The sequence below is a fragment of the Candoia aspera genome, chromosome 15 (assembly GCF_035149785.1).
Source record: "Candoia aspera isolate rCanAsp1 chromosome 15, rCanAsp1.hap2, whole genome shotgun sequence".
NCBI lineage: Eukaryota > Metazoa > Chordata > Lepidosauria > Squamata > Boidae > Candoia > Candoia aspera.
This window is the reverse complement of record NC_086167.1, coordinates 5,476,438-5,501,090: the sequence shown is the minus strand read 5'-3', so window position 1 is coordinate 5,501,090 and position 24,653 is coordinate 5,476,438. Positions and strand designations below refer to the sequence as shown.

At 43.2% G+C, this 24,653-nt stretch overlaps 1 protein-coding gene across 1 annotated transcript in view; it reads left to right on the top strand.

Moving 5' to 3' along the window:
- The window catches only part of TBC1D10A (TBC1 domain family member 10A), a 470,628-nt gene that overhangs the window by 397,545 nt on the left and 48,430 nt on the right, over nucleotides 1-24,653 (top strand). The gene's annotated exons all lie outside the window — the stretch shown is intronic.

Sequence of the window (24,653 nt, the reverse complement as noted above, 5' to 3'; positions counted from 1 at the left end):
GAAGCATCCCGGTCTTCGGGCGGCCCAGAAAGCTTGGATGCCAACCCTAGAGGTTTGGCTCCAGTGGCATTGGCTTTTTTTAGCTTTCTGTCTCAGAGCCAAGGCAGGGTGAGCAGCCCCCATCCTTACCCACAGCCCTGTGAGCCCAAAGCCGAAGGCAAGGATTGCGCCCACCTGCTGCGCCACAAGCCAACCATGTTTTATGAACCTCATCCATGGGTTTAATGGCTCAGGGCTGAGCCCTCACACCCTGCTGCACCGGGTTTAACAACCTGAGTTCTTGGGTCCTCATGACACACTTTGTCATTCAGGTGCAGGGCTGCTTGTGACTCTGCTGGCCGGAATCTCATCCTGCTCTAAATGGGGAAGTAGATAGAGATTTGCTCAGTTAATTCCTTCAATACCCCAAGCCGGCCAATTTAGGTTTCAGATCTAAACCTATTCAGGGATGCTACAGTGGTTGTAAGGCTGAGGACTGGTCGTAAGTCTGTTTTTCCAGCACCGTTGTTAGTCTGAACCATCACTAACTGAATGGTTGTTAAGCGAGGACTACCTGTACTGAACTGTCAGCTTTCAGACTCACTTGGATAGAAGCGCAGACTCAAGTCTCCAAACTTTGGTTTGCTAATCATGGTTTACTGAACAAGTCACTGTCTGGATTTAGACAACACATGGAACCCAAAAGCAGCCACATCCTGGTTTAGTACAGTTCAGTACAGGTAGTCCACGCTTAACAACCATTCAGTTAGTGATGGTTCAGACTTACAACGGTGCTGGAAAAACAGACTTACGACCAGTCCTCGCACTTACAACCATTGCAGCATCCCCCAGGGTCATGTGACCACAATTTGGGTGCATGGCAACCAATTCGCATTTATGACTGTTGCAGTGTCCCAGGGTCACGTGATCACCATTTTCAACCTTCCTGGCAAGCAAAATCAATGGGGAACCGTGTGAGTTGCTTAACAATCACTTTGTTCACTTAACCCCTCCAGTGATTCGCTTAATGACCACTTTGCTTAGCAACCAAAATTCCGGTCCCAATTGTGGTCATTAAGTGAGGACTCCCAGTACAGAGCCTGAACCTAAACATGAATTTAGGACCCAAACAATGCAACCACAGCAATATTTTCTCAGGACTGTCACGATTCAGGGCTGTTTTGTATAAAAATAGCATTCGCCCAAAGATTCTTGGGGAGGAGATTAAACTAAATGTATTTCTCCCCAACAAGTTAGTTTTCTGTGCATCGCCTTCCAGCTATCCACCCTCCTGTGAAGAAGTAACATTGAAAGGCCCTATTTTGCAGCTGTTGCAGGCTGTTTGCTAAACCAGCACTCCTGTTTGTGAGAACCCAGCAAGAAGAATTTAACGTTTCAATGTCACGAAGGACAACCCGATTTTGTGACCACCAAGATGTGGGCCTTTTCCTTCCTGCTGGCAAGGCTGCCACGAACTCTGGACTCCTCACCTTTGGCCAGACACTGTCACTCCAAGGATCACAAGCCAACGTTCTCAGTTAATGGACTCTGACGTAACAGGGCTCCTGCCACGGAACTTCTGAATCTCAGCTCTTAAGACTTAAACTTACCTTGTTCGGTTTTAAGAAAGCATTAAGAACAAAACTATTTAAAAGGAGCTTCAGTGAATGCAATCCCCTACTTGTTTATTGCTTGTCATTTGTTTGCCCTTGTTAAAACATAGATCTTTTCAATGCAAGTTTAATTTTGGAGACATTTGATTTTCCTGTGGACGTGAAATTGCAGAGAGAGATTGTAACCCATCAAGATTTGACTGGCTGCAATGGACTAAAACTGAATAAATAAATAAAAGCACATCTCTGGTCCTTATGGGGGACAAGTTATTGAGTTCACACCAACTTCATATTGTTTTTAATTAGCCATCCAGAGCCATGATAGTGAGATGGGGAGGCAGGCTATATAAATCAAATTCTTATTAAAATTGGTTGAGGTTCTGCATCATGTTTTTCCTAGGTTGACAAAACAGAAAAGCAGTGTTCACATCACATGCTATGCCCAGACAAATAAACCATGTTAGGGTTTACAGAATAAACTAAGGCAATGGCTGTATTTCCATGTGAAATGCACAGTGCAGTGATGGATATTCATATTTTAGCCTTCATAATTAAACTTTCCCACAATCCTCTGCTGGCTGGGATCAATGGGAGTTGAAATCCAACCTATCTATTCCTGACCAGTTGAGGAATACTGGTCAGTCCTTTAGAGAAGTGTCCTAAGCTGGCAAATAATTTCTGAATGACTTTACTTCTACGTAAGATAACAGAAAATCCAAACTGAGCTTAGATCAAGTTGCGTTGTTTTGTTTTGTTTTTTCACACAGGACATGCCCTACTGGGGTTTTCATTAATCCCTCACACTCTGCACTTGGTCATCATAGCACAAATCACAACAGAGCGCCTTTCCATAGATAGGCGGCTATTTAAATTGGTTTAATAAAAATAAATTTAAAAAACCTAGTTACTGGCAGACAAGCATAGAAGAGAGACCAAGACAAATGTTATCTGCCCTTGTGGGTATTGAACACGTTCCACTTGATTCTTCATTTCTTTTTTCAGCATCTCCAAAGGGGGATGTTAGCAAACATCTGGATAACACAACGCTGTGCAAGGCCAATACTCGAAAGGCTGGCGTCATTCCCCTGCCGCCATCAGGTGCAACAACTCCAACTGCACCCGTCACATGTAAAACATCTATTCGTGAACCTCCCTGTGTGAGCGAGTCATAACAGATCAGACATTGGCTAAACTCAGGAGCTGCACTGAACAAACCATCAGGGGTTTGTTTAGCATACATACATATCGACACCTTCGAGTCACTTCAATAGTCCCCCCAGTTTTCTTGGCAAGTTTTTTGGGAGCGGTTATAAATATAAATTTAAAAAAAAAGCTTTGGGGAGTGGTTTGCCCTTGCCGCCTCCTTCCTAGGGAGGAGAGAGAGAGATTGACCCAAAGTCACCCAGCTGGCTTTGTGCCTAAGGTAGGACTTGAACTCATATTCTCCCAGTTTCTAGCCCTGTGCCCTTAACCACACCACCAACCTGGCTCTTGCTGGCTTAGTATAATGCAGCGTTTCTCAGCCTCAGCCACTTTAAGATGTGTGGACTTCAACTCCCAGAATTCCCCAGCCAGCATGTATAAAACCCAGGAAGTGTGTTTTAAGCACCGGAGGCCAAAGATATTACAAGAGAAGTATGGAATCTCAGCTCCCTCATTAAGAATTATGGCAAGTTCCTAGTCCTTATGGGGAAAGAGTTACTGAGTTCACACAAGGTCTGCTAACTTTCTGCATCACTTAACCCTAAACCTAGGTTAACATTTAGAGTGGATTCAATCCATATCCAGCCACAAACAAGATAGCTGTATTTTGGCTGAGCACAATATACAAATGTTCAGCAGCCAAGTGTAAATTTAAACCATATTGTACTATGTGCAAACCGGTCCACAGATCCAGGACAGTTTCAGAGCTGGATTCACATATGTCCCTGACCCATGGGTTTTTCAACCATGGTTAAATAAGCCACAGTTAACTGGATTCCCACAACACTGCCAGAAAGAATAGTTTAGAAACAACAACATCTGGCTTCACAAACCATGCTAAAGCAAAGCCAAAGCAGCCTTTTAATTGTTTTGCTTTGTAGCAAGCCATGGTTAGAACCAGCCACAGAACAAACCATGGCCAGAACAAACCACGGCTAGAATCATTGCTTGCAGTGAGTGGAAAAAATGTAACTGACCCAAAAAGAAACCTAGATTTATCAACAGTGCTGTCTCAAGATCCAAAGCAATGATAAATTCATTCATAGCCAGGTAATTCTGAGACTGCTCACAGGACACCCAGTTATTGCTCTTAAGGAAATAAATTACAACACTGAATCATAAACTAAGTAAATGGAACATACCAGCAACTCACTAAGCCCCCTCCCTCCTAAAACTAACAGCTAAAACTTAAACTCAGGCAGCGGCAGCAGCAGGAGTGTCAAAAGAGTCAAGATGGCAGCCATCCCCAAGCAATTAAATCCCCACCCACTTCTATGTGCATTGTGACTCATGGAAAAGGCTGTGTGGCACACTCAGCTGTGTGGAAGCATCTGCCATCTTGACTTTTCCACCCACCACCCCCTTGTGGACCCCCGCCCCTGAATTCAGGCCCAAGCCCATCCACTTTAGGCACCTTTCCTTGGTGACTTTGGTGACTTGGTGACTTTCTCTGTCCAACTGGGCTGGGTGGCCACCGCAGGAATCCAGCTGGACAGCCAGAGACTCCCTCCAGCTTCTGGAAGAGAAGCAGGACAAGGGCCAAATAACTAAATAAGGATGCAGTGCTGCCCCTGCTTGTCATAGTGGGCAAACGCACCAGGCAGAGCTTTACCTAACCTGGTTAAACATGGTACCAACGCTGGTGAAATAACCCAAGGCATGGGCATCTCATTCCTTCTGCCTACAGATATCTCCTTGCCCTCCCTTCCCACTTACCAAGCTGCTGCAAATCAACTCCACTTTGGTCTTCAGGGCTGGAGAAGCCCCACTCTTATAGCTGGGCACAGCCCATCTCCTCCCCAGTCCCCTCCCCTCCCCTCCATCTCCCACCCAAGGTAAGGAGGTTGCAAGGGCCAGGTTGGGCTGAACCTACAGGAGATGCCATCAGCCTTAGCTTAGACTTTGGGCGGGCAGATCTGTGTCTAGGTGGGCTACCATGTCTCTCCTCCTCTCCGAAGGGGACCTTTTGAATCAGGATGTTGGTGAGAGTTAATTTGCGCACCATCAGTAAAACAGCAACAGCAACTCTTATAGAAAGACGGTCCTCAGATACAATGGGGACCGTGGCTCCTTTAATTGTTAGAATTACCCATTATAGCTGCATCTGCCCAAATCTGCCTCTTAACCAGGTCTATGCAACACACTAAGCCAGGGTTTGCTTAATTATGGTGACTAAACCAGGGTTTATCACTGTTGGCCACCTGCTAAGCCCCAAGCAAGCAAATCTCATCTGTGCAACCAGGCTTTGTTGCTACAACTTGTAATTCTCATGATGATTTGTTCTTGGTTAACTTAACAGATTGACCCAGTTTAGGATTATTTGGAACTTGGTCTCTCTGGGTAGGCTGAACAAGTCCAAGTGTTCTCATGCATGGATAACGCTAAGCCATAAATCATGATTTATATGGCCAGTGGTTGCATTCACATATGATGCTGAGCTCAAACAATAATTCCAGCCTGAGGTTTCTAACATATATTCATACTCCAAATATGTTTGCTGGGGAGGAAGTCCCAAGCTATTGGATTGAATTATGAATAAACCTTTATGAGAGTGCAGTTCACATGGTAAGGTCACTTTCTGAATACTGCAACAACACCAGCTCCGTTGGTTTTTTTAAAAATTGGCCAAAAATATTATCTTCCTGCAGTAAAAATGCAATTCTTCTCCGTACCTTACACATGGATTGGAACACAGGTAGTTCTAGTCCAGTGTTTCTCAACCTTAGCAACTTTAAGACATGTGGACTTCAACTCCCAGAATTCCCCAGCCAGCAAGGTTGTCTAGTCCATCCCTAGATGGAAGTTGAGATACCCCACCTGTCCAGAGGTATTAAGTTGAACCAGATGCCTTTAAGCATAACTCCCAGGACACCCTGGGGGTTTCTCTTTCCTATAACTGACCACCATCTTTCACCCAGATCCTGAGGGATGCAATACCCCGATGTATATAGAAAGATTTCAGGTCACCAGGTTTCTCTTGTTATGTTGTTCTCTTGTTATGTTGTTGATGGTGGTTGTCCCACCAACCATTCATTGGTTGGTGGGACAAATCAGACCATATTGACCGTATAGGCTCATTCTAGCAATCAAGTAACATATGGATGGGCTCATTTCTAGCATCCAGCTTTGGAGGAAGGCATGCAATGTCTTCTCCAAGCTTGGTTGCCACCTTCCCCTCAGCTGATGTAATGGGCAGAAGGAATAACCTTGAGGGACAGGAGGAAGAGCCGTAACCAAGACAACAGTCAGACAAAAGAAATTTGAGTCCAAGGCAGAAATGTAATTTGAAAAAGCATCTCAGACTTGACCCTCCCTAGTTCTCTTTGGGATAAAGGGTGAGAGGGAGGAAACACATTCAGACGTGCAAGGTTCTGTTACTATAACCCTATAATAAAAGTAGTATTAGCATTCATAACACTGATTCCCTAGTCTGGTCTACCTCGAAGGGCTGACAGCTGGTGACCCTGTTGTCCAGACAGAACAAGATTTCAGTTTCCATAATTTCCAGCTAACAGACTGGCTGGGAATTATGGGAGTTGAAGTCTCCCCTCTTTTACAAACCTTAGATCCCTCACTTGAACTGGATTCTGAGAAAGACTACAGGGAAAATTCATGAATTTAGCATTTCTTCCATCAAGAGACCCACCAATTTGCAAAGCCAACGCTTGGGAGCTGTAGTTCCTCAAGAAGGCGATGCGTTTACCCCAACAAGAGGTGAGCACATTGCTCTTAGCCATGGATTGGCTAGCCATAGTTTTTTGAATAAACCACAGTTTGTTGAATTTGCATGATCCACTAAGTCACAAACAAACCATATTCTCAAATAGTGTTATGTAAGAACTGGGCCTTTGTGCTTTAAGGTGTGAAGAATATTATTTCTTCCAAGGTTTAAGAGAAACCTTCCGTTTTGGATTCTCTTCACTTTTACCAGGCAGAGTTTTTTTTTTTAAATTGATTTCATTTTGAGAAAACTGACCCTCAAGAGTGACAAAGGTGGATTTTTCTCCTCTTTTTGTTGATTTAATAAAAACAGAACAAAAAGAAAACAATGCTGAAAAATAAAGGACGAGGAAAAGCAATAAAACATTATACACACACACACACACAATTATATACATACCACACACACACACACACACTAAAAAAAATTCCCTTCTCACCCCCATGACAAACAACCAGAGGCCTGGGAGTTTAAGGGTCCTGCGCAGGATCTTGGCTGTTCCAAACCCTGCACTCTTCTGGACAGAGAGCTCTGATGTGGCTCCTGGGATCTGTTGGAGCCCCTCTCCCAGCTTGGGGGTCACGGCCCCAAGTGCCCCTACCACCCCTGGGAGCACTTTGGCCTTCACTTCCCACATCCTCGCCAGTTCCTCCTTCAGACCCTGGTCCTTCTCCAGCTTCTCATCCTCCTTCTTCCTGATGTTGCTGCCACCTGGCACTGCTACATCTATCACCATTGCCGTCTTCTGGTCCTTGTCTACTACCACAATGTCTGGTTGATTGGCCGGTACCTGCCTGTCTGTCTAGATCTGGAAGTGTGTGTGTGTGTGTGTGTGTGTGTGTGTGTGCACATGTGCATATATATAATCAAGGTGAGTGTTTGGCAAAAAATAAGTATCTTATTTTTTACGGCAATGGTTACATTTTAATCTATGTATCGTTGAGGTTCTCAAATGTTGCAGGACCATTGCTGTCTGCTCCTGTACAAGGCTGATCACCTTGTATAATATACCCCTCTCTCCCCTATGGGTGGCATGTGTCTTCCTCAACCTTGGGTCCTCTGCCAGAGGCCTGGGAGTTTGAGGGTTCTGCGCAGGATCTTAGCTGTTCCTAGCCCTGCACTCTTCTGGACAGAGAGCTCGGATGTTGCTCCTGGGATCTGTTGGAGGCCCTCTCCCAGCCTGGGAGTCACAGCCCCGAGTGCTCCTGCCACCACTGGGACCACTTTGGCCTTCACTTCCCACATCCTCGCCAGTTCCTCCTTCAGGCCCTGGTCCTTCTCCAGCATCTCATCCTCCTTCCTCCTGATGTTGCTGCCACTTGGCACTGCTACATCTATCACCACCTCTGTCTTCTGGTCCTTGTCTATTACCACATGGATGAGACAAGAGAACCTGGAATTGATGGAACATATATACAGTGTGTGTGTGTGTGTGTGTATATGTACAGTATATGTATATGTATATATATATATACATTGCATACATGAGTTTATGAAATTTTGCAGAACAGTTTCATGAAAGAATAATCATATAGGTAGACCTTGCTTAACAACCACAATTGAGACCAGAACTTTGATTGCTAAGTGAAGTGGTCCTTAAGTGCATCTAACCCGATTTTATGACCTTTTTTGCTACGGTCATTCAGCAAATCACTGCAGCCATTAAGCAAACCATATGGTCGTTAAGTGAATCGTGCAGCTCCCCATTGACTTTGCTTGCCAGAAGCCAGCCAGGAAGGTAGAAAATGGCGATCATGTGACCACAGGATGCTGTGATGGTCATAAATGAGAACTGGTTGCCAAGCACCCAAATTGTGATTACGTGACCACAGGGACACTGCGATGGTCTAAGTGTGAGCACCGGTTGTAAGTCAGTTTTTCAGCACTGTCGTAAGTCTGAACCATCACTAAATGAATGGTCATTAAGTGAGGACTACCTGCATTTCATTATAATCGTCCATAACTAAGCTACTGTATATCAGTAAGCAACTGTCCAGGGTCGCTGGGAGTCAGTTGGCATATTAATAATAATAATAATATTAATATTAATAATAATAATTATTATTATTATTATTAATCTCATTCATAAAAGCAAGCAGGTCACACCAGAACATTTCACTGATGCTGAATGTGTTTGATAAAGTGGTGGGAAACTTTTGGGGAATCAAGGATGTGCTTGAAAAGGCTGACCGGTCCTTTTTCTAATAAACCAACTCCATCTTTTCTCCCTTTCTAACTGCTAAGGCGCTGGTGGTTTTGCGCACTCTCCATTGACTCTACTCTGTCACTTCCAATGATGGCAATTCATGTCCGGCTTTCCAGTAATAAGAATTTTCCTGACAGTGAAGCACTGCTGCCCTTCACCATCTCATGGACCTCTCCCTTGGTGATCAGAAGAGTCTTACCCAGCTGCTATCTGAATGTCAAAGACTCTACATCTCTTTCTTCAGCTTCCCAAACTGTGCAGCCCTTGAGGGTTGGCAAGTGGCAAAAACATCAATCCCTCCTTTGAATGGGGATGAAAGGCTGTTTCACTGGCATGCTGGCTTGGAAGATGGGGGATGAACGCTAAGCAGGGGCCAGAATTAGCTGCTTGGAGAAACCGCTAGGCTTAAATAAGTGTGTGTGTGTGTGTGTGTGTGTGTGTGTGTACCTGCCCATTATCCTCCTGAAAGGTTTAGCTTTTCAGGCAGACGGGTGGCTGGGGTTTATGGGTACTGTGACTGAGACTGATCTCCAAGGCTGCTGCTTTGCAGACAAAACAATGTTTGAGTTTCCCCCTAGACATCTTTCATCAAAGTAGGGGAAAAGGCCTAGCTATGGCTTAGACCAATGTTTCTCAGTCTCAAGAGTCTTTAAGTTGTGTGGACTTCAACTCCCAGAATTCTAGGCGTTGAAGTCCATGCATATTAAAGCAGTGTTTCTCAACCTTAGCAACTTTAGATGTAACTAAAGACATAAGAGAGTCCATCTGGTGCCATGGTTAAGGCACCAGGCAAGAAACTGGGAGACGGTAAGTTCTAGTCCTGCCTTAGGCACAAAGCCAGCTGGGGGACCTTGGGCCAGTCCCTCTCTCTCGGCACCAGGAAGTAGGCAATGGCAAACCACTTCTGAAAAACCTTGCCAAGAAAACTGCAGGGGCTTGTCCAGGCAGTCTCCGAGAACTAGACACGATTGAACAGATTAAAGAAAAAAGATGTAACTGCTAGAACAGGCAGCCTTTATGTCTGGAATGGGATGGTGGTACCATCTTGGGAACCTGCGAGGTGGTGGTATATGATGCTGGGTGATTGTTATTCCCCTGCAGTCTTGGTTTTTTAAAATGTTTTTATTTTTATTCACGTTTCAGTGTTTTAAGATTGTTATATTGTTTTAATTGTTACTGTGCTTGTACGCCACCCAGAGTCACGTTTTGGGAGATGCAGGCTATATAAATTTGCCAAATAAATAAATAAAATCATCCCTATTATATCAACATGTCCCACCCAGTCATGCAGAGAGGGCATGCTACGGACCAGGAGGCGGGCCTTCTCTGCAACAGCCCCTGCCCTTTGGAATATCCTTCCCCTGGAGGTGAGACTGGCTCCCCACCTCCTGGACTTTAGGAAACAACTAAAGACCTGGTTCTGTCATCGTGCCTGGGGCGGGAGGGAGAGTAGCCATTCTTGGGGATGGTTAGTTTCTTAGAAGGACCCTGCTCTGCTTGCGAATCACAGAGAACTTTTAGCCACCGGGTTCCTATGATATTTATTTTTATTATGTATTATATTATTTTATAGTTTTATATTCCTCTTATTTATGTTTTACTGTAAACCACCCAGAGTCCCTTGTGGGAGATAGGCAGCGATAAATTTGATTAATAAATAAATAAATAAAAATCTTGTTCCCAGCCTCAGGCAGCAAAATGCTGTGTTGGGTTGCTTTATCGGGATCAGATTGTGTCTTCTGCTGAAACCTTCCTTCTTTTTCCTTTTCCTTTTCCTTTTCCTTCCCTCCTTCCTCTCTTCCTCCCTTCCTCTCTTTCTCTTTCTCACTCACTATCATAATCCTTCTCTTCATCTGCTTCAATTCTTCTTTCAATCTTTCTCTTTCTCTTTCTCATTCATTCATTCATTCATTTTCATGTCTCTTAATCTCCCTGTCTCCCCAAAGTGTGGCACTATAAACCTGGCCCATTTTCTGTCTGTGTTAGGAGAGCTGCCTTTCAGCCTATCCTTTTAAAAAATCCTTTTAAAACAATCCACTGAAAAAACATCCCTTTTGGTCTGCAGCATTCCCCAGCGTAGGGAGCTCTGGATACATGGCTGTGCTTTTTACAGCCAGGTTGTCCTTCAAATCACGAGGGGTGGGGGTGGGGGAGATGCAGGGGGAGCTGACCCAGAATAACCTGCCTCTCTGTTTTATGGTGGGGAGATGTGGCTTTTCTTACTCAGTGAAGGCCAAGCTGCTATTAAATATCTCTGAACTGGGCTGGTAAAGAACTGTCAGCTGGAGAATAAGGTTGTAATTCTACCTGAAGGTAGAATTTTTATACTGGTTTTCTTCCCAAAGGTATACAAAAAATGATAAAGATGCCTTTGCATCATGTTTCATTCCCAAGAACTGATTCCGTGCAATTCCCTTGGCAGCTTTATAAAAGGGGCTTTTTTTCTTTTTTCTTTTTTGCAGGGAGTTTGCCAACTTAGGCAACAGCCCGGGGATATCCAGGGGACCCCCATCCAAATACTAGCCAGGGTTGGCCCTGCTTAGCTTTTGCAATCAGCCAAGCTCGAGGGCCGCAGAAAGGGGACAATGAAATAACTGTCTGTTAAGGAAGAACCAAATAAAGTCATTAGCAGAAAAGTCATCTAAAATACACAGATTGAAACAAAGTGATATTAAAAGGCAGTACTGGGCATCCCTTGGGACATGATAGTGTACTGAGTGGTGGGGGCCAATGGTTCACTTAGGATGGGACCCTGAGGCTAAGGTTCTGGAGCCAGAGGAGCCCCTGCTGGAAACCAGAAGGACAAATAATCGGAGCAACATCAGACAAGTCCGTCTTCCGTTCCTGGGCTGATCTGGACCGGCCGAGTTCTCCTGGAGCCAAAGTGTTTCTATTATATTCAAAAGATAGCTGCTAGCCATGTGCAAGTTGCGGAGGCTCATCTTCTTACTTCTTACAAACGTTGGATCTTTTCCTGGTAGTGTAAGGTCAAGATGTGAGTCAGTATAGTTAAAAGCACCAGGCTAAAAACCAGGAGACCGTGAACCCTTCTCCTGCCTTAGGTATGAAGCCACGGGTAACCTTGGGCCAGTCCCTCTCACTCAGCCAGTGTGTTTCTCAACCTTGGCAACTTGGCTGGCCGGGGAATTCTGGGAATTCCCCAGCCAGCCATAGCACCTTTTCCAACTAACCAGTTTTATTAAGAGGCAGAAGCTTTCAGGAGCTGCAGGCGGGATCTCAAACTGACAAAAATTCTGGAGGCTGTTAAGTAAATTTCCAGCTCAAGCTTCTTAGTGAAGAGATCTGACACCTCCAAGGAGGACCAGAGGCAAGAAGGAAATCAGAAAGTCTGCATCCTAAAGTACATGGGAAATACATTGGTTCTCAGTGAACCTGTTCAGTGGCTGGAATGCTTGTAACCCTATCCCATTCATCACGATAAATCTTGCTAAAGAAGACTCTGTGAGAATCAGACCGGAAAAAATTAGCTGCCCCAAAGCCTTATAGGTGGGGGTCTCTACGCTTTCTTTCTTGTATGAAATCCCATGCTGTTAAAAGTTCTGACCTGACACACGAAGGCATCTGCTTCCAGCTTCAAACCCTCTTAATGTAATGGTTGCCTATCTTAAAATATTCTCAGACTCACAAGTGAGATCTTGAATCAAATCTGGCTTATTTAAGAATAGCATGCAAGTACAAAGAAAGCTGAGAATGAGCAAAAGCGCGCCAAATACAATCTAAAAACCCTCGGTGCGAATGTAAGCCCTCCTCCTCGTACAACTGTTTCAAATTCCCCATCCCAGGTGCTCCTAATGAGTCCTGCTAATCAGCGGGTAAAAAGACCTTGAACACAAACGATAACCCAAACACATTCCATCCCCATGAAGAGAGATAGAAAGCCTGGTACAAGGTCCCCCAGCAGCTCCCTCCCAACCGGAACACGCGTCAGCACCATGGCATGTGAAACATTACGATGTACCTTAAACATTGCAACAACAAAGATGAACTGGACTGTAATGCCCGTAAATTCTGTTACCAGGTGATGATGAATATTGTCTAATAAACCTAGAGGTCACCAGGATGTGCAATGAACAACTATGGCAAGAAATGCATGAAATTATGTGGTGACGAGGACACAGTGTTCACCCATGGTGTGTTTCCCCCCATCTGGATATGAAAGCATCCTTCTTTTACCTGGCATTCTGCAACAGTCAGCCTTCCCAGGTAGACCAGACAGGAAACACGACCAGATGAGCTAATTCTACTTTATTGTAAGGCTACATTGACAGAATCTTGCAAGTCCAGAGTCCCTCCGGTGGGAGGAGATGGGTGGGGACAAATTGAATAAATAAATAAATATGTGTGAAATTACAACTTTCCTGCCATCTCCTTTACAGCTCGGGAACTTAGGGAGGGTCCCTTCTGAGTCTCTTGCTCCACCCATTATGCAGCTGTGGGCTATGCTCCCTCTTCTCTGACCATTCCCTAGGCAACATCTCTTCACCCAGTCTCCCAAGGTCATTCCCACATATCATTACAGCAACATGTCAGGAGCCCAGCTCGCAGAATTCCAAGCTACACTGGCTAAAAATGTGGGGAATTGTGGTCCAAACTCACCTGGAAGGACAAAATGTTGTAAAGTGTTTGCCAACTGCTCTGGCTATTTCACCCACCCCCTGGCATAGTAGCTTCCTTCTGGTGGATCACGCTGCTCCCATTAAACACTTGGAACAAAAGAACTGGCTGTTCTGTACCGGTCAGCCTTGCCAAGGGAGGCAGGATGTGTGTCCGTCTGTGTGAAGGAGAGAATGCAAGATTAAAGAAAACACAGGGCTGGATGCCAACTGTCTCCATTCTCCTCTGCTTTGTTGATTATCTTTAACAGCATTGGTTGGAGTGTTCTGAGGAATGCTTCTTTCAGAAGACCCACTAGATAATGTTTAAAACAGAGAGAAGAGGATGGAAAGAAAGAGGATCGTCCATCACATATCCAGACAGGTACTTTTTGTCCTCTTTGCAGATCCAAATATGGTGGCACCTTGGGCATGGTGCCTCCTTTCCTTTAATTCATATCCCTCCAGCCCAGGACCATCAAGGACACTTCCATTGGCTCTAGGACAGGTTGCATATCCAGAAATAGACAAGAGGAGGAAAACCACCTTGGAGAAGTTTGTAACTTCTCCATCCATAATGGAAAGACCAACCTGATATGTTGATATTTATTTATTTATTTATTTATTTATTTTTCAATTTATTTATTTTTTTTGTCACTGCCCATCTCCCCCATAACAGATACTTTGAAGGTCATCACCCTGGAGAGCAGCCAAAGTTAAAACAGCAACCAGTCAGTCCTGAATTTGGCTGGAACAGTGTTTCTCAACCTTGGCAACTTTAAGTCGTGTGGACTTCAACTCCCAGAATCTCTCAGCCCAGAATTCCCCAGCCAGCCAATTCTGGGAGTTGAAGTCCACACATCTTAAAGTTGCCAAGGTTGAGAAACACTGGTCTGGACGAATGGACAGGTATTGTACTGCTGAAAGTTCTCCTTTCACAGCACTGTGCTGTAAAATTCTTGGCATTCTTATTCACTGCATTTTTCTTTCTGTGAGATGAGAATTGGAGGCATGGAAGCTGAGCTGAACAATGCTCTCTTCAGGCTGAGTTGAAGGATGAAGTTCACACCTCAGATTCAGAGAGCTACAACCCCTTGGAAATCATATGGTCCCAATGGGGGCCTAATGTAAAGGATGCCCCATTTTATCAGATCTTTCCCCAGACTAGTTCGGGTGAGAGAAAGTAGTGGAGGACAATTGAAGGAAAGCAACCAGCTATGCAGAGTGTTTGGGATTGCAGTTTCAGGACCAAGGAGAGTTCCTTTGTGATCATTAAGCAGACGTTACCCCAGGAATCCTGATGATGCCAGAGCAGAAATCAGTGGATGGATCATGGAATCTATCAGGCTTATCAGCTTCCAAGAACTGGAGGAGTGGTAGAAGTCTTTCCTGAACTGAGTTTTCTTTTTAACTGCAAGAAGCACGTAGGACAGTTAAAAAAACAACTTACTGCTTGAAGTATTTGTTCCCTGTACTAATCACACAGATTGGGATACACAGATCTAACCTTGCATCTCAGAGCAGATGGGCTGGTGCTGCTTGAGCTTCATCCATAAAAACAACTCTACCCAACATCATCTACTCCTGACTGGGCTCCTGGTAGAAGCCAAGTGCAAAGAAACTTGGATGCCAGCAGAAACAATTGATGAATCTCTGGTGACCATCATTTTAATCCAGGGCAGAGGAACTTTTAGTGTCAGGAGCCAAATTAGCAGAGGGAATTCTGGGAGTTGAAGTCCACACATCTTAAAGCTGCTGAGGTTGAGAGACGCTGCGTCAAAGCCTCTTTATAAGCCAACAGCCTAGACTCAAATAAACCGCTATTTGCATTGAACAGTAGGAATTACTCCTTTTTCAAATCCTTCAGGAACCGATTCATCTAGGGCAGCAATAAAGGGAAGTTTATTGAATTGTTTGTTGTAAGCTGTTTTGGAAATGTTACTAAATGTCGCTGTTACTTAGCTGCAAAAAAGAAGAAGAAAAAGAAAATAAACCAGAAAGGGTGGAGGGGGAAGGCAGACCTATGTCCATTCCTGCTTTAGCTTTGTGACCGCAGGGCATCGAGTAGTACTTGCAGGAAGAGCTTGGAGGTGGGGAAGAATTCTGAAGAACCAATAAAATAGTCATTTTCCCCAACCTAAAGAAAACGTACAGGATGAGAGTGCTTGCTTACATGAATCAAATGAATGCTGCATTCAGTCTAGAACATTTCCTTGGGGAACAACAAAATGGGAACGTTGAGTCTATTTAATTCACTTAGCAAATTCTGCAGCCAACTCTAGTTGGTTGGATAGTTATGGACTGTGCTGAGTGGGATGAAACCAAGTAGCAGGACCAGGCCTGCCTGAAAAAATAACTGCTTTATTGCAGGAAAAGCTGGCGAGAAATGAATGTGTTACATTACAGGTTACAGTGTGTTACAGTGTGTTTATTTATTCATTCCCCATAAAATATTTAAACATTACCTTTCGTGCTATGCATTTTTGGAAGAGATGCATTGTTAAAGACACATTTCAATCACTTTAAAAGGCAATAAAATGTTTAAAAGTAGTAAGGCAATAAAAATACATTGAACTGTATTTCAGTGCATTATGATCAAAGATTAGTCAATGCCGAAATATGTAAACAATATGAATAGGATGGTTGGATGGACAGAGATAGATAGATAGATAGATAGATAGATAGATAGATAGATAGATAGATAGATAATAGAATGTGTATGGGAAGAATATGGGAAATTCATACACACAAAATGAATCCATATGAAAGTTTAAATTGGACATATATAGTAGACTGCATACTGGAGTATGGCAATCGTTAAGGTGTTGCCAATAAGTACATACATTTAATATGCACATAATTCAAGGTGTATTGATCAGTTGACAAGCCTCTGACAAGAAGAGAAATGGAACTACATTTCAAACTTAGTTCAAGGAGAAAGAGAGAAATGGAAAAATGAAGGAAGAAAAGATTATTCTTGCTGGTCTGCTAGCATAAACCAGTAGCATCCTTGGACACCGCCGAAGTAATGGGTGCCAGTTTGGAAGAGTTCCTGCTTTTCATCTACTGGCAACCACCACAGTTTCCAAATTAATTAGAAGGGCTAAACTGGGCAGGATCCGAAGCAGAACTGTCTGCAGGGTGTGGTCAAAAATTCCCCATGCTGGCTGGGGAATTCTGGGAGTTGAAGTCCATACACCTTAAATGTTGAGAAACATTGGCCGAATGAATGTAGATAGGGCACACTTTGTGCATGCTTCATAGAATGCCCTTCCAACACCCTTGCGCCTGCATCAGCGTCCCTCTTCTGCAAGAGGGATGAAGCAAGGAAAGAGTCACATGCACTGGGGAGGGAGGCAACAGCATCTTATTTTCTCAATTTAAGATAAGTTCAAAAATTTACATCTTTACAGATCCTCCATCATAGCCCTTGCAGGACCTTAGCTGCTTACAAGATACACTGTCCTAACTTAGAGCGAAGTACGACGCTGAGACAGTGAGTTGGTCTCTAGTGTTTATTGAATGCTCTAGTAGATAGAAAATCCTGCCAAACTGAAAGGCCGTGGGAAACCCACACAGATAAACCCAAAACTCAAGGCGGGTCTGCTCTGAGTTTCTTCGAAGGAAGGTTCAAAGCCTCTAAACTACGCATGTGTTTTCCCCCTGGATAGGGGCCCCCTCCTGCTCACCATCAGTACTCAAGACATCCACTTTGGGAAGCCTGAGATGCTCAGTAAAGTTCTAAATGTACCCCCAAATAAATTGAAAGTATAAAGCCTAGGATCAATATTGATTGATTGATTGATTGATTGAGTATATTTATAAAGCCACCTATCTCACAAACATAAATGTGATGATATAGGATCGAAAGATCTACCAGGTACCCTTCACCTGTATATTTTTAGTCATCTGTCAAACACAACAGCATTTTGAATAATGTGTTTCTTCTTCTTTCTTTTAGGCAAACACCAGCTAGGAGCTGCCACATTCTTTATCCGTTGACCAACAAAATACTTCAGTTAAAAAACTCCTTGAAGGGGGTAAGGAAAATCTGAATTAAAATATGGACTTTCAAAATAAAGATAGCTAAAACAATCCTGCTGTGTACACAAGCTGTTAGACCATTGCAAAAAAAAAAAAGCTTTGGGGAAAATGTGTATATATCTAGAAAATGTTTAAATACACTTTTAAAAACTGCTTAAATATCTTTCCCACCCCACCCCAGGCAGCTGCCACCAGGATGAGAAAGCAGACAACAAAGATACATCAGGAAAATCTTATTTGTGACTTCTATGCAATTTCATGATCTTCTTGCAGAAAATTCCTTTAGATGTCTGCCTTGGGTTAATAAATAAAAAAATAAGCCTTCATTCCATTTTCTGTCTGACACAGTGGTTATAGAATTAAAATATCCCATGCATGTGAACTCTAAAGCAGGTAGAAGCACGGAGATGTGTGTGTGTGTGTAAAAAAGTCAAGATGGTGGCAACAACCGTGTGATGGAAGCCCCACCCCTTTTCTACATGTGGTTGCAACTGCATCTTAACTTATTTGCCCCCCCCCCCCCAGCCTCTGATGGTGGGTCATGTGAATTCAGGCCACGGGGCAAATTCAGAAAACCCAGGCTTCAATTCAGGGATTGTGTGAGTAATTCCATTAAGCTGGCATTACATTTTTGATATGTTTCCTGCCTTTATATGTAATTTTTATTGAAACTTTTAAGCAAGGAGATAAAAACTAATACAAACTAATATAAAGTAAGGGGTAAAAAAGAAAAAGAAAGAAATCAAAGAAAAAAAAACAAAAAGTGCAAGAAAAGGAGTTGAAGAAAAATAGAAAAGAAAGAAAAAAGTTATAAAGTGGTTTCCAATATTCTTCACAGCAGTTATAAGTACAAATATATTTTAACCTTGCTCTCTAAAGTTACATCAGATTACTCTTCTTTCTATCATCTTCCTATTTAATCATCAAAGCCATAAATCACAAGTTCAATTTTTTCATTTTTATGCAAAAAAATGAGAAGAGACATTATCTACATTTATTGATGACTGGAAGGTACGTTTCCTGTTTTAACTGGGTAGGAAACCTTGCCAATCATTCTTAGCAGTCCCATCACTACAGCTCAATAAAAATTATATATCATAACATTTGTGGGGTGGAGAGTCACGCAGTCCCTGCTTGAAGATCTGGTTCACATTCTTGATTTCTTGCTCTTTTTTTTTCTTTTCCATTTAGTGGCCGGCAAATCATTGGGATTTATCTTGATTAGAAAGCACCTGGAGAAATGCAAAAAAGATAGCAGTTTATTGCTGTTATTCTTCTGGGTTGACCATGCCTGAAACCATCATGTCTCGCTCACGTGCAAGATGTAATTTTAATTTCAATTTCCCACAGTTCTGCAGAGAAACGCTGCATCAAGCCATTGTGGGAAATTAAAATGGACATTCCCCACCCTGCTACTTGATAAGACTTATCACAGACCACCAGGTTGAGGGCAGAGATGTAAGAGAAATCTGGAAGAGAATCCTTTCTTCATGAAATCCACTACAGCTGAGTCCAGGTACCAGTGCCAATGTTGGACAAAATCAATTACCATCCTTTTATTATCCTTGGGCAAACATTGGCCAAAAGAAATTGCCATCTTCTGTTGTTGGAGAAAAGCATTTCTGTGTTTTGAGCCTTCTGCAAAAGAGCTAAAAAACAATAACTTTAGCTACAGGCCAATTAGTCAAATAAAAGGGAAATTATGGTTAATAGCAGGGGAAGCTGTGTGAAGACTGCCTGGTGGGAAATCGTTGGAATGTAAGCCACTGAAAATGTCTAGCGGTTGAGTGAAACAAAAAGTCTTAATCTGCCCAGCAAGCCAATGGACCACATTATTAATTCCCTAAAGAGAAAAAGCAATAAAAGGGACTGGGTTTTGCTCCTCTACAGCTCCTCTACAGCTGAAGCTCTCCAGAAGTTGGTCCTAGTGATCATGCCTTTGCATCTGCAGGATGTCAATGCCTGTGTGAATAACAACGTCTGGTAGTAAGAAAATAAGCCCAGAAGTAAAAGGTGGGCATTATTTCTGAGGCATAATCTGTTTGCCTGTCTTCCTTTGGGAATCCCAAAACTTCATGTCACTTCTTGCCTTTTTTAGAAGATGCGGCTTTCAGGGCAACCGTCAGCATGTTAACTCGGAAGGAACTCCTGTTGTGTTTAATGGTGCTTCCTCCCAGCTACCCAAGTTCATTTTCCATGTCTTCTCTGTCACTGTTCACCAGCTCCATTTCTGAAATGTGTCAGCTTATCCTCTTATAGGGCCCTGCGAGCTTAAGCATCCCATTAATCAGCTGATTAATCTACTGTAATAAAAAAAAGTGCTTTCGTTGATTAATTGGCAGGGGCTTCTATTAATTGGTGAGGCTGCGAGTGAAATGGAGGCTTGTTTATTTCGTGGGACTATTCCTACCTACTGAGTTAATTCAAGAGGGAATGACTCTAGTGAGTAAATGTAAAGAAATGTGATTGCAGATGACCTTTCCTTTTTAATATTGACCGGCAATGCTGCTAATTGTGTTCGTCCGGCCCTTCCATAACTGTAAAACTCATTCCTCTGGATTCTTTCAAAGAGGTCAAGTCAATGCCCACCTGGTTTGCCTTCCTGGTGACCTTCTGAAATGGCACCACTGGGTGGTGTTGAACTACAATTTCCATCATCCCCAGCCAGCAGTGGCCCATGGGTAGGCTGAGGCAGGCTGCCTTGAGCTATCAGATTGAAGGGCACGTTGATGAAATGAGGGGGAAATGGAATCACCCATCACTGATATCCATTGACTTCATAATAGTCTTTCAGACTGGAGGTCCAAGTCTTGCAGGTAGAGATTCAAGGAGTTTATTGCAAGAGCTAGAAAAGCTGCTAATTTAAAAAAATCCAGTGGTTGCAAACTCTAAAATGCAAGCTCCATCTATCATCTATCGGTCTCCAAAGCAAGGTTCAAATCTTGCATCCTGTTCTCCCACCCATGAAGCAGAATAGGCTGAGCACCCCATTATTTTGGGCAGGAGACATACTGGCACCTAAGCAAGGGATCTGTGGGAGGAGGGGTCTCAAAAGAGTCAAGATGGCAACTTGTGACACATGTAGACAAGGAATGGGCTTTGGATCGCAGGCTCACAGCTGCCATCTTGACTTTGTTCCACCTCCCCCTGGATGCCCTTGTAGCTGTGTGTTGTGATCATAACAATTTCTGACTTTGCCTGAGTCTACATACACAAAAATTATTCTTATTCCTCCCCAAATAATCAGATTTAGCTCCTGCATTCTGACTCCTGGATCTCTTCCCTCCTTCCTCTTTCATGTAATTAATTCCTGGCTTTCTCCCTTCCCCCACAAAAAAACCCTACCACCCGTTCTCTGTCATCATAGGTATTCGATGTACTTGATGTACAGTGACGGAAGCATAAGCAGTTATGAAGATGGAGGAGGGTAAAGATCTCTCAGCTTTCCAGGAAAGATTGTAGGGAAACTGCATTCTCCAAAGGAAATGCAAATTACTAGGAAAACTATATTTCCCAAGGAAAATGATAGGAAAACAATGTTTTCCAGAAAACTGTGTTTCCCAAAGCAAATTTGTTGTTTATTCGTTCAGTCGCTTCCGACTCTTCGTGACTTCATGGACCAGCCCAGCCAGAGCTTCCTGTCGGTCGTCACCCAAAGCAAATACAAATACCAAATTATATTATCCAAGAAAAAGTGTGTTTCTCAAAAAAAGAAGAAAAGGCAAAGAAAATTATATTTCCCTAGGAATATTATAAGAAAATGACATTTTTCAAGAAAACCAGTGTTTCCCAAAGGAAATAAAAAGGATTTCCTGAGAAAAATGGATGTTTCCTTAAGGATATATAATACAAATTAAACTATAATTCCCAAGGATAACAGAGTTTCCTGAAGGAAATAAAATGCAAACTACATTTCCCAAGAAAAATGGCATTTCCCAAAGGAAATATAAAGGCTAGTGAAACTGTATCTCCCAAGAAAATCTATAGTCCAACTATATTATATTTTGCAAAGAAAACTACCAGGAAAACTGTAAGTGAAAACTATATTTTCCCTGAGGAAATCATTGTTCTGCAGGGAAATGTTGTTATGGCTGAAAGGAGATGAGAATTTAATCTTGCAAACTCTCTTGCAAACATGACAGGGACCAGGTTCAATTTGCCGTCAGACCTAGAGGAATCATTCCTGCACTTAAACGGCACCCCCCCCCTTTCCTTGCTGAAAAGAAAGATAAATTATTAACAGAGGCAAAATGAAATTGACTAGAGCAGGGTTCCTCAACCGGGGCCACTTTAAGATGTGTGGACTTCAACTCCCAGAATTCCCCAGCCAGCATTAGTCAATTGACTTGCAATTGACTAAGGCAGGTTCCTCAACCAGGTTGAGAAACCCTGGACTAGAGGCAAGATCTTTGCAACCCTTGCAATTGACTAAGGCAAACCTAATACACCCTCTCCTGTTTAGCAACCACAATCCCTTTCAGCAACTTGGTCGTTAAGTGAAATGGTCGCTAAATGAGCATATGACAGAGAAAGAGAGAGAGAGAGAGGGAGAGGGAGAGGGAGAGGGAGAGAGATGCTGCAAAGATTACTGGTTGCTGCAGTCTCATTCAGATAAATGATCATTATCTTCTACAGTGTCCTGTGCCTGACTTGGTTTTTTTCCCCTTTTCTGCCCTCTCGCAGGGCGGAGAAATTGCTTAAACAAGCTATCTCTTCCTAACGTGCTTTTCTCCGCAGCGCTTCCATAAAAAGTGCTAAGGGGAAGTTAACAAGCTCAGCTCTGTGACCTTAATTAGTCTATTAGAATCCTGGTCTGCCTGGGCTGTTGCCTAAAACTGACCGGGCCTTAATCAGTTTCACACAGAAGGCTTTTGTTGTCAGGCCCATAAAATTTGGTGGCAAATACACGCATTGGTCAGAAAATGCATTTTTATTACTGTCGTATTTGCGAATGGTCACTAACTGAGGTAGTCGCTAACCAAGGAGTGGCTGTAAGAAAATTACCCAAATTGTTTCTAACGAGAAACAATGGCTATTTCCAACACCTCTGCCGCCTCTGAAAAGCACATTCTTTCTTAACAATAAAGTGCCTCTCTTTACATATCAAACTTCTCCAGTTTTCCCTATATTGTCCCAAGATCCTGACAGTGAATCAGAGCCCTAGAATCCCTGACCCATCATTCAAAGTCCTTCTAAAAAGGATTTAGATTTAAAAAAAGATCTTCCTTCCTATTATTCTCTGTTCCTCTTCCTTTGTAAACTGGAACCCAACCATTGTTGTTTCAATAAAGTGTGATCTTCCTCCTCAGAGTTGCACCCCGTCTTTTGCACCCACAGCAATGCAATTATATTTCTCAGACAAAACTCAATTACCAGGAAAAAAGGAGAATCATAGAACTTATATTTAGAAGTGAAATTACAGAGGGACATATTCCCAAAGGAAAAGTACAAAAGGCCTTTCCTGCATTGCTGTCAGCCTTCCCAGGCAGACCAGGCAGGAAACACGACCAGATGAGCTAATGCTACTTTATTGTAAGGCTACATTAACAGAACCTTGCAAGTCTGAAAGTACAGATCTCCCGCCGTCTCCTTTACAGCCCGAGAAACTAGGGAAAGTCCCTTCTGAGTCTCTTGCTCCACCCATTATGCAGCTGTGGGCTCTGCCTTCTCTTATCCGATCATTCCCAAGGCAGCATCTCTTTCCCCTGTCTCCCAAGGTCTTTCCCACCTGCCACTAGAATTGCAAAGAAAATAGGATCTCCTTCTAGCACAATGTCCTGGCACTCTGCTCCTGACTACACCAAGGACTATGGGATGGATTTGGCCAGAATTCTCCAGTCTGGCTTGTTGGAGGTCCTGGCAAATCCAGCTTGTCTCATTAGCATGTGCATTAGCATATAAATTGAGTTCGTCCCACAATGCAACTCTAAGGAAGCTGTTTGTTGCCACTCCCACTTCCTCTCTCTCTCTCTCTTCCTCCTTCTTCCATGGATTGAGCAGGCAGCATGGATGCTGCTCTCTTCATCAGGGCCATGTGCTCGGGCCTTGATGAAGAATTCTGCCCCTATCTTCCACGCAGCTCTTAGCAGTTGTAGGGCTAAGGGTGAATTATGTTTAGGGACCAAAGAAGAACAAAGATTTCATCTTTTCCACTGAACATGGATGTAACCGAACCAGGAATAAAGTCAGTAAGATTTTCTTTTTACTTCTTAACCTACTCTAAGTGTGATTCTTTATGCTTGGGAGGGCTGAATGTGTAAGATCAATAACCTGTGTTTCTCTAACATGCTCATTGAATCTATCTAAGATAATATTCTCAGCTGTGTTAAGCTCTGCTCTGTTTCAGTGGTTCTAGCAGGCCACTAAATTGGCTTCATGGCTCTGGGTAAGGATTGGTAACAAGCAAACATTTCATGGCCTGGGAATCCAATTAGCTAAGAATGCTTTCCTTATTTGACTGCACAGACGTATGTCGTTATCATGAAACGATGCTTCCTGCTCCTTGACATATTTCATCCCATCTCGTCATCTTTGTTGTGGATAGCAGAGCTCCCTCCTTCGCCAGCCTTCCTAATGTGCTTCTCAGCAGAGAATTGCAATCTCACATCCAATTACACCTAGTTAGGGGGCCAATCTTCAGAAAGGCTACCTTCAGCCATCTGTCTTTCATTCACTGTGCCAGCCTTTTGCTTACATCTGGGCTGATGTTGGAAGCAGACCAATGAATCAGGAACATTCTAGGAAGGGGCAGGGAGGGAAGAAAGGAGTCTCTAGTTGTAATGGTCTGTGGGAATGACCTTGGGAGAAAGGAGGAAGAGCTGCACCAAGGCAACGGTCAGATAAGAGGCAGCTGAGCCCGCAGCTGCATAATGGACAGGGTAAGAAACTCAGAAGGGACCCTCCCAAGTTTTTCAGGCTGCAAAGGAGATGTGAGGGGGGGAGAGATGTACTTTCAGACTTGCAAGATTCTGTTAATGTAACCTCACAATAAAGTAGAATTAGTTCAGCTGAGAGTGTTTCCTCTCTGGACTACCTTGCAAGGCTATATGTAGGCAAATTAAGATAGCAAGATTCTGGTTCATTTTCTCACACTTTTTTCAATATAAAAAGGAGGTTGGGCACAATGAACCACTGGAGTATTTTGGAAATGGCCGATAGACTTCTTATAATGTGAGAGCCATCTGTGAGAATCTGCAGAAGAGGGTAAGGGGAGGAGGGGAGAGAAAATAACAGAAGATGCATCGCAATATTGTGATGCAAAAGTTATTCCTCAT